The sequence below is a fragment of the Quercus suber genome, unplaced genomic scaffold (assembly GCF_002906115.3).
Source record: "Quercus suber isolate HL8 unplaced genomic scaffold, Cork oak 2.0 scaffold_83, whole genome shotgun sequence".
NCBI lineage: Eukaryota > Viridiplantae > Streptophyta > Magnoliopsida > Fagales > Fagaceae > Quercus > Quercus suber.
In genome coordinates, this window is record NW_027069548.1 from 1,683,250 (window position 1) to 1,693,765 (window position 10,516).

Sequence of the window (10,516 nt, forward strand, 5' to 3'; positions counted from 1 at the left end):
CACCTTACGACTTTTCTGTTATCAGCGGTCTAAGGTTGGGTGGTGAGAGAATCCGTGTCAATGACTCCCTTACTTCGATTGAAATCAAGAAACTTCTAGGTGTAGTGCTTTCCAGAATGAAGAGTAAAAATGTTCCTTTGTCTTGGCTATGTGAGAATAATTCTCAATGTGATACTGTGGTAAAGGGTACCTACATGTTCATGCTTCTTTTTATTGGGACTTTCTTGTGTCCGGATTTAGGTAGTACAGTGAATCCGCATTACCTGTGGAGCTTGAGAAAAATTGAGCAAATCTAGAATTGACTGGGGTAGTATGGCTTATGCTACCCTTTTGCATTTTATGACTCAACTTTCTAGGCGGAGCCTTTCAAGCTTGGCAGGCCTTCATTTGTATGGCAGGTGAAGTTTGGAATTTCTGGTTAAGTGTGGGTTTTGGAAAATTATTTTGCCTATGTTGTAATGGTGTTGTGAATTTTTTTTTAAGGTTTGGATGTATGAATACTTCGGAGTTGGTCCTGATATCCGGGAGGAAGTTAATGGCATTTTTCTTAGATTTCTCCGTTGGTAGGCATGGAAGGTATTGGTATCTTGGTGATTGGGTGTTGCCCCAAGTTCAACATGTGTATCCTTTTACAACAATTCCAATTCCTTATTGTCTCTTCGTCCGGTTGGCTGACCTTCTGACTGATGAAAAGATTGCTCAGGCCCGTGGTGGCTATGCTGTTGTAGGAGTAGCAGGGGATTATTCTAAATTCATTCGGACTTATTTGCAAGGTTGCTTGATTGGCATAACGGTACTTCTCTTCCCTTTTAAAGTCAAATTTTCATTTTGCATGTTCCTTTTCCATATTTCTACTCAGTAACAACATTTGCATGTTGGATTTTCAGCCTCCATCTTCTGAAGGAGAGGAAGAGGAAGAAATTCCCTCTCCTCACCATGCTGGTAGCACTTGTAGTTCTTTCATGGAGACTTATCCTCATTTTTCAGCATGGCAATATGATGTAATGAATCCTGTTAGAACAGATAGTTCCATGCCTTAGAATAGGCCAGAGCACACACTGAACGTTCCTTGGCCCGATCCTATATGTTCTTACATGTTCAGTTCTTTGTCCTTATTTCTTCTTGGCTTATTAAATGACTCATAATCTGGTAGATTTATGCTTTAGGTTGATGTGGATCTTGTGGAGGAAAGTATGTGAATGATTGGAGGCTTGCAATCATTGGCTCGCATTCACTCTTCCCAATATATGCTTAATGAGATGAGCTGGGTACAGAATGATGCTTTCTGAGTGCCTTTTGCTTGGACTTTCCTTGACAATGGAATTAACACTTGATTTTCTGACTTTTCAGGTACAATAAATGGAAAGTACTGGTTTTTCCAGAACGACTTCGGAGGAAAGGATTAGGAACCTTAAACTTAAGAACTGTTAGTATGATCCTTGATTCTTCACAAGTCAAAAGGGAAATACTGAAGGCAACTCCTCTAGAGGTGGGTCAAGGAGATCCTCACGCAGGCGGACCTAGAGTCCCAACGATGTTTGACTTGTATTTTTAATTTTTCCTGCAAAACAAAAGGAAGTGTTCCTTAGACTATCTTGTACTACATTCCATGTTTAGCTCTTTGTCCTTGGAATTGCTCTTGATCATGTAGAAACTTTAACTGAAACAAGTTTAGAATTCACCAGATGAGGTCTTGTAGTACCAATTTAAACTTATCCTGATTGGCTTTGTTGGAATCTGCACTTACTTGAATGAGGTAGAATTGAATGCCCCTAGTTTAAAATGAAGGCATGATTTTTTGGAGATCTTGATGATGATTTTTTTTTTTTTTTAATGATGATAGTGGTCTCTTTTGAAAATGAATAAGACATAGGCAAATGCCCCTAGTGTGGAACATGAATTCATGAGTCTTGAAAAAAAAAATTGATTTGATCAGTTTTTTGAAAACAATGATGCAAGTGATGATTTTTGAAAACAAATGAGTTAGGCACGTCGGAATGCCCCATTTTGATCTAAAAAAAAACTTTTTGAGTGTTAAATGGTCCTAAAAAAAATTTCTGAGAATGCAAAGTTGCATGGAATTGCATGAGGAGTGTACGATGGTCAAGCTGGGTGCCACTTGGCACATGAGGAGTGTCATTCAGGACTTTTAGAGTGCCGAATGGCACTTGGTCACACCATGATGCTTTTGTCACAGTGGGCCGACTCCTCACACTTTTCCAATGCGTGTTTCGCGTTTTCGTGTTTTTTGAAAAATATTTTCTTCGTTTGTGATCATAAAACACTCTCTTACTCAGCTACAAAATTTCTAAAACCTATTTCAAACCTGATTAAGAACTGATGTAGCTCATATAAATGATTTCTCTTGCAATAAATCTCTGCATCAAGGTTAGCAAAACACAATAATCACAAGCAAAAGTTATCAATGGCTAGCAATCATAATTTTTCTCATTCAACAATTCATGATATCAACAGATGGGTTCGTAGCTTTGATTTTAGTACCAAGACCAATTTTACAGCCTACAAACTAAAGGAAATTAAGGCTTTGAGGAATATCAAAATCAAGTGGGATTTCCTTTGTGCTGTTGTGAAATTCTGGGATCCCAAAGATCATGTGTTCCGGTTTAAAACTGCAGAACTTTGTTCGACAATTGAAGAATTTTCCGCTATCTTGGGCTATGATCCTAGTAGAAAATCTGTGGCAGTTTCTTGTGATCCCAAGCAAAAGGAATCTTTGTCTGATGCTCTCGGTCTTCCTACTTCCATCACTAGTAGTATGGTTGAAGGACATATGGTGAATCTTCATGCAATTGTGTCAAGGCTGATTAACAAACGCACCTATGGAGTGACTGACAATATGCAGAAGAATTTTGGCTTGGCCCTATGCTTTGTGGGGGAATTTTTGCTTTGCTCTGGAAGGCACGGTTTTGTGGATGCTCGAGCCATAAGTGTTGTGAGTCAAATTAAGGATGATGATACTCCTGTTTCTTTGATCTTGGCAAAAACTTTTCTAGGACTAGATGCTGTATTTCATGGTGGAGAGTCTCAAAACTTCCTTGGGAGTTCCTTGACTTTGCAAATATGGCTGATGGAGCAATTGGATATGAATGCCAAGCCTACAACTATTAATTATGGTCCTAGCAGTTTTCTTAGTAGGACTATCATCAAAACTTAGTGCCAAACTGAAAGCGACTAGGTGAAATTTTTGAACAAGAAATCTAGTGCCTCAATTCAATGTAATTGTTATTGGTGGAAGTGCCCATCGCCTCTACTGCGGTCTCCAGGATCAAATCACATTTTCATTGTCGGGTTATGGAGGGAAACTTTCTGCAAGGAAGATAGACTCTTAAGGTAGCTTCAATATGAGCAAGGAATGCCCTGTGGAAAAAGAAGAAGACCTTTCACTCCTGTGGACACAAATCCTACTACTGTAAGGAACATGTTGTTGGGCTTGGAGACAGCTGATTGAGTGGACCAGTCTTTTGTCAAGGTTCACTTTCATAAGATGACTACAAAATACTCTAACTGCTTGGTGGACAAGATTGTTGACAACGAAGCTGAGATGATTGCTATGAGAAAGTAGTTTCTCAGAGATAATCGGGAAAGACACGATGAAAACAACTATGAATTCAAAAGAAGGGCCAAGGATGACAAAGTACCTAACACAAAAGAAATCAATGATCAACAAAAAGAGAAAAGACTGAAGACAAAGTGATCTTCTTATTTTTGGCTTTGAACATGTTTATTTAGAAGTTGATGTAAAAACTCTTATGTTTAGGAATTATTTAGGATTTGCAGGTTAAGAGTTCTGTTAATGATGTAGGCTTTTAGGATTGGTTTTTTTATGGTTTGGTTTAGGGTTTGAGTTCTTGAGTTTGGTTTAGTTGCAGCTTTAATTTAGGGTTTTGTGTAATGAAATGATTTAATGGAATGGTTGAATTTTTTGAAAATTTTGTTTAATGGGTAGATGGTGGTTTTGGTAAACTGTGACCGGACTAATGCATGGTTGCCTACGTACCCTCTTGGTAGAAGGATTAGGTCATCATGTAGTTCATTGATTTTTATTTTCCTTCCTTTTTGCCTAGGCCGCCCTTTCAGGTTTTCAACCAAGCAAGCTCTCTCACTCTTTTTTCTTTTACTCTCCTTTTGCGTAGATTGCCCTTTCGGGTTTTCAACCTACCTTTGTTGTTGTTGTTGTTGTTTTTTTTTTTCCTCCCAAAAAGCCTAGGAAGGAAAATAACATAATTTACAACCACTTCAGATGTGGTGCTTTCAGAGTACCACCTTAGACGTGGTACTTCTTTAGTTGATCCATGTTAGTTGGCTCAGTGAAAGGGTTTGCATTTAAATCCATCAACCTTACTGCACCCCCAGAGTATATCTGCTTGATAATATATGGGCCTATCCAATTTTGCTTGAACTTCCCGTTACATCTTGAACCGGGGCTCAGATTTCTTTTAGCACTAAATCACCAAACTTTAAATCTCTAGTTCTTACTTTCTTGTCAAAAGCTTTCTTAAGCCTCCTTTGGTAACCTTGAATATGATACAAGGCTTTAAGTCTCTTTTCATCCAACATGCATAACTAGTCATATCTGTTTTGCAACCAATCTGCGATTTCACTTTCTAATATTATCCTTAGTGAACAGACACCCATTTCAATGAGAAGAACTACTTCCATCCCATACACTAATGAATAAGGAGTGGCTCCTATGAAAGATCAAATTGATGTTCTGTACCCCCAGAATGCATAGGGCAATTGTAGGTGCCAGTCCTGGTAGTTCTTTGCACTCTTCTTCAAGATTCGCCCTATATTTTTGTTAGTAGCCTCAATTGCTCCATTAGTCTGAGAACGGTAGGGTGAAGATTTATGGTGCTGAATGTTGAACTGTCGTAGTAGCTTCTCTATTTCTCCCTTAAAATATAGCTTATTGTTAGAGATAATTTCATGTGGTACCCCATATCTGCAAATGATATTTGTCTGAATAATAGCTTTTCGAACATGAGCTGCACAGTTAGCTTCCATAGTAGTCCAATAATAGCTTTGTCTCATGATCTTCGTTGACAACATATGTGCATTCATATGTGGGTCATAACTTGACTCATGAACCTCTTCAATTATTTGCTGTGCTTCCTCAACGATTACACAAAGGAGATGAATTTCATCATATGATCTTCTATAAAGCCTTTCACCACAAATAATGTAATTAGTAGACAACCTCCGGATGGTTAATTGAACATTCTTGTCTACAGACTTTGGATAGGTCCCATCCTTAAGGTATTGTAGGATGTCTAAATACCATTCGCCATCCCCATTCTTCTCCTCGTCCTCTTCTATTGTCATGTAGTAGATTGGTTCTTCTTTTTGTTCCAACATTATCAGTCTAGCTTCATCTTCTTTTGGCTCATCCATCATGGATGCCATGGTTGCTAAAGCATCGGCAATCTAATTCTGCATCCTTAGCACATATTAGTATTGGATCTTGATGAATTTTGATGCCCATTTCTGAAGACATTTATGATAAGGCATCAACCTTTCTTCTTTGGTCTTCCATTTATTCTGAGTCTGGGAGATTATCAAGGCTGAGTCTCCGTACACCTCCAACTCTTTCACCCCTAGGCCTAGGGCTATTTGTAACCCCATAATGCAAGCTTTATATTCAGTGGCATTGTTGATGGCAAGAAAGTTAAGTCTGCCAGACAATGGAATGTGTGTCCCTGTTGAAGAATTTAAGAGAACTCCAATGCCACTTCCATTCTGAAGACATTTTCCATGATTCCACTTCGATCCCCATGATATCTTCATCTGGAAAGTCTCCTTGGATTTGTTCAACATTTTTTGGTGAATAATGGGCTAAGTGATCAGCAATTGCTCTCCCCTTCACAGATTTCTGGGTCACACACCCATTTAGTAGTCTTCCCATCTTGCATAGGCTTTTCCATTAAGTACTTCAAAGGATCCATTCTTGCAATCAACAAGACCTTGTAAGCCAGCATATAATGTTTGAGTTTACGAGTTACCCATACAAGTGCTACGCAAGTCTTCTCTAATGATGAATACTTTTCTTCATAAGGCAACATCTTCTTGCTGATGTAGTATTTCGCATTCTTCTTTCTAGTCTTTTCTACGTATTGAGCAAGTAAAGCTCCCATTGCTGTATCTATAGTGGTGAGATACAACAACAATGGCTTTTTAGGTACCAATGGGACAAGTATTCGTGGCTTCATCAGATAATCTTGATCTTTTCAAAGGCTTCTTAGCATTCATCCCGCACTGTGGGAACTTCCTTCTTACGTAGTCGAAAGATTGGTTCACATGTCATGGTGAGTTGAGTTATGAACCTGCTGATGTACTGTATTCTCGCTAGAAATCCTCAAATCTCCTTCTCAATTCTTGGAGGCTTCATCTCTACAATGGCCTTGATTTTGTCAGGATCGACTTCTATTCCTCTTTGGCTTACAATTAACCCCAATAACTTTTTTGGATGTGACCCCAAAAGTGCACTTCTTTGAATTCAATTGTAACTTGTAGAATCGGATTCTTTCAAAGAACTTCCTCAAAGCCGGTATGTGCCTTTCATGGTCCTTGGACTTGACTATCATATCATCAATGTAAACCACTACTTCTTTGTGGATCAAATCATGTAACAAAGTGGTGGCTGCACGTTGGTAAGTAGCACCAACATTTTTTAAGGCCAAATGACATGACCTTGTAGCAATATGTCTCTCATGGTGTAATAAAGGAGGTTTTCTCTATATCTTTTGGAGCCATCTTAATCTAATTGTACCCTGAAAATCCATCCATATTCTGTGCTAAATTTTCTTGTAATTTGGCAATTAGATACCCTGTATTTAGGTGGAAATTATGTAAGGGTAGTGTGTGAGAGAGTGTAAAGAAATCTCAAGAAGTATGCAATTCAAGAAGTCTCGCGACTGGATCTCGTGACTAGCTCGCGACTGGCAAGTCGCTAGAATGGCACACGTGCGAAGCATGTAAGGGAAACTGAAGGGCCACGACAACTAGAGCATTACAGGATAAAACAATTCTAGTCTGGCCAGGCAATTAGTTCACGACTCAAACTTGCAACTCGTTCCAGTCGTGAGCCCGAGTTGCTAGAATACCCTGTTTGGTTGAAACTGACTTTTCACATTCCTCATACACCCTACTATGAATACTCTTATACCCACAAAATGTAGAGAGCTTCTAGAGAGCATTTTGAGAGAAAAACACTAGAGAAAAACAAGATTTACTCATCCACAATCTTTATCCTTTGATTCTCCAAATTCCTCTACTCTTACCCTCTCCATTGACATATCCTTGAGAGGTACATTTAGCCAAATCCTTATCTCACCATACCCATATCAATGAGGAGGTATTTTGTTACTTGGGAAGTAGTTTAGAATGGACCAATTCATTTTGGTTGATGCAATGGGCGATTGCAGGATCTGCTAAGCTAGAGAAGACAAGGTTCGGCGTAACACTATTGGAGCAAGAAGCTTGGAGGGCTTAGATGCACTGGGTAAATTAGGCTTGGAGTGTCTTCTACTATTCATGTATCCTAACTTTATTCTCTAGTGGATTATTGATCTCTTGGAGGGTGGCGGAGAGATTTTTCGCTGAGTACTTCGGTTTCCTCTTTGATAGCACATCACCGTGTTATCTTTGTGTTTGCACCTCTCTTCCTTTACTATTTACCTTTTAATTATTGCTATGATTGTATTTAATTATAGTTTAGAGTGTGTTACCAATTTGGATATAGCTTATATTTCATATTCCGCACATATATTGTTTGATTATAAGCTTGTGTTGGTAATTTTGTATTTGGGGGTCTTAACGTTTATAGGTGTTTTACACACTATTTGAAATTTCAACTTCCATCCTCATCATCACTAGGGTCTATTCCCCCTTCCTCGTCTTCATCATTGGCTCTTAGTTCATAAGGGCTTTTTAATGCATGCTGGTAAGCCTCCCAGTACTCTTCTTCTTCTATGTTACAAATAGGATCTCCAAGGAATGTAGTCATGGCATTAGGGTCCATATAATCACACCAATTAGTAGGGACCTAACTTGTATCTTCTTTCTTTAATTCCAAAACCTTGTTGTTGCAATCAAGTAGTATTTTGAACCCAGGCACCATTATCTTTGTCATAGGATCAAATCTCAATTCAAGGAATCCCTAATAGCGTTCAGTTTCTCCAGCTTTTACAAACTTCCCATTCAACGTGGGATTATAAGGCTTCGAAGGTTCCGGAGGACGAGGGAGTCCTTTTGCTTTAGCTTTGGCTTGGGCCATCTTTCTCATTTCCATCTCTAACAAATAATTATCAGTAGGCTTATAGCCTAACCCAAAAGGTGGTGTGGTAGTAGGAATTATTAGGACCTAAATAGTAGGCTTCTTCATAGTTCTCCTCAAGTTCATCTCCATAAGGTAGTTCATTCTTCTCATCATTGTAGGGAGCAAAGTCCATCGGGATCTTCTCCACCTTTTTTTCTCTCCTTTCAAAGCCATCCAAGGTCAATGGCTCTTTCTCAGAATCTATACCAAAAATAGGCTTAGGCACTGTCAAAGTATCACCATATATGGTCACAATAGCTCTTTCATGTGGAAACCAAACCTTTTGGTATAGGGAGGAAGGTATGGCCTCTGTGTCATGGATCCACGGTTGCCCAAGGATCATATTGAAGCACGAAGCTATGTTAAGGACTTGAAACTCCGCCTTCTTGACCATCGGTCCTATGGTGAGCTCTAATGTTATGGTTCCCAAGACTTCTTCTATTGTTGTTGTATGCCCTCACATGCTGATCAGTAGACATAAAGTCTTCAATGCTTAGACCCAAGCAACTTGCAATCTTTAAAGGACACACATTCAATGCACTTTCATCATTTACTAACACTATCGGTATCCTCTTCCCTTTGGCATCTACAGTGATATGCAACGGGTTGTTGTGGTGCTTCCCCTTCTTGGTCAGATCCTTGTCATAATAGGAAATAGTGAGTTCCCTATTTATGGACCCAATCATAGCATTCAGATCTTGGGAAGTTGTGGTTGTAGGGACTTGGATTTGGATTTGGTTGAGAAGGTCTACTAGGTTTTGAAGATGTTTGTATGAGGCCATAAGTAAACCCCATAAGGATATGTTGGCTTGTGTCTTCTATAGTTGCTTAAGGACCTGATCTTCCTCCGCAGGTGTTTATTGGGTGGATTTATTCAAGGCTTCTATCGGATTGTCTGTCTTCAAATGTGGGGGTTTGAAGTGTCTCCTCCCCCCTTTGTGACGTGGGCAATTTTTGTCGGTTCATTAGGATCGGCATCTTGGGGTTTGAAGTGTCTCCCCCCATTTGTGGGTGTTTGGCTATGTACTTGGGGTTTGAAGTGTCTCCCCCCATTTGTGAGTGTTTGGTTATTTTTGGGTTCTGTTATTTCTTCATTCCTTATATCATATCATGTGGTGGTAATAGATGTCCTATCCATTAATTCTTCCCATGTCATCATAAAGCATTCGGGTAGGTCATTAATTAGTCCAGATGGGTCTTCCTTACTTTCCTCTTCGGTCATCAGGCAACTAATCCTTGGTCCTTTCCCAAAATTATGATTGGGAAAGGGATTATTAGTGATGCTAGGCCTTATAGGCGGCCCAATCACCTTGTTGTCTATTAGGTCCTAAATTGCATGACGAAGGCCAAAACAACTGTCAGTATCATGGCTAGGGCCTTGGTGGTAAGCACATCTCTTATTCACATCAAACTTAGAGGGCAAGGGGTTTGGAATTGGTTTTGGGTTTAAGGGTTTTAGTAACCCCTTTACTTTTAGTTTGTCAAACACTTGGCTTATAGGCATATACAACTCATGAAACTCCCTCCTAGGTTTAGGTCCTTGTGATACTTGCACAGGTGTAATGGGTGCAATTAGTTGATAAGGATCATTTTTATGGATATTAGAAATTTCTGCAACCTTAGAATTAGATCCTACATTCTTTTCAAACCTTGGTGGGTCATCATTCTTTATAGTGCCATTGTTTATTGCATCCTCAATTTGGGTTCCAGCAGCAATCAAAGCTTTAAAATTAGGAAAGTATTGTGCAAAAAAGTAATTATGGTATACAGGCAATAAATTATGTACAACCACAACTAACTGTTCCTCCCCACTTGGCCTATTCATCATCTGTGCTACCTTGGCTCTCTACTTGGTGATGAAAGTAGAGAAGGATTTCTTTGGCTCTTGATTAGTGGTCTTGAGATCTCTCCTTGTTATGTCCACTTCTATATTGTACTTGTATTGCTTGTGAAACTCATAGCAGATGTCTTCCCAACTTCTTGCTCTAGCATTATCTAGGTTGAGGAACCACCTAAGAGCGGCTCCGGTCAGTGTGTCTTGGAACATCTGAGCAAGTACTTCTTCGGTCATGCCTAGGGGCTACATAGCCCTCATGTACATCTTCAGATGGGACTTTGGGCAACTGGTCCCATCGAACTTGTCCAAGGTCGACATCTTGAACTTGGGAGGCAGTCTCACAT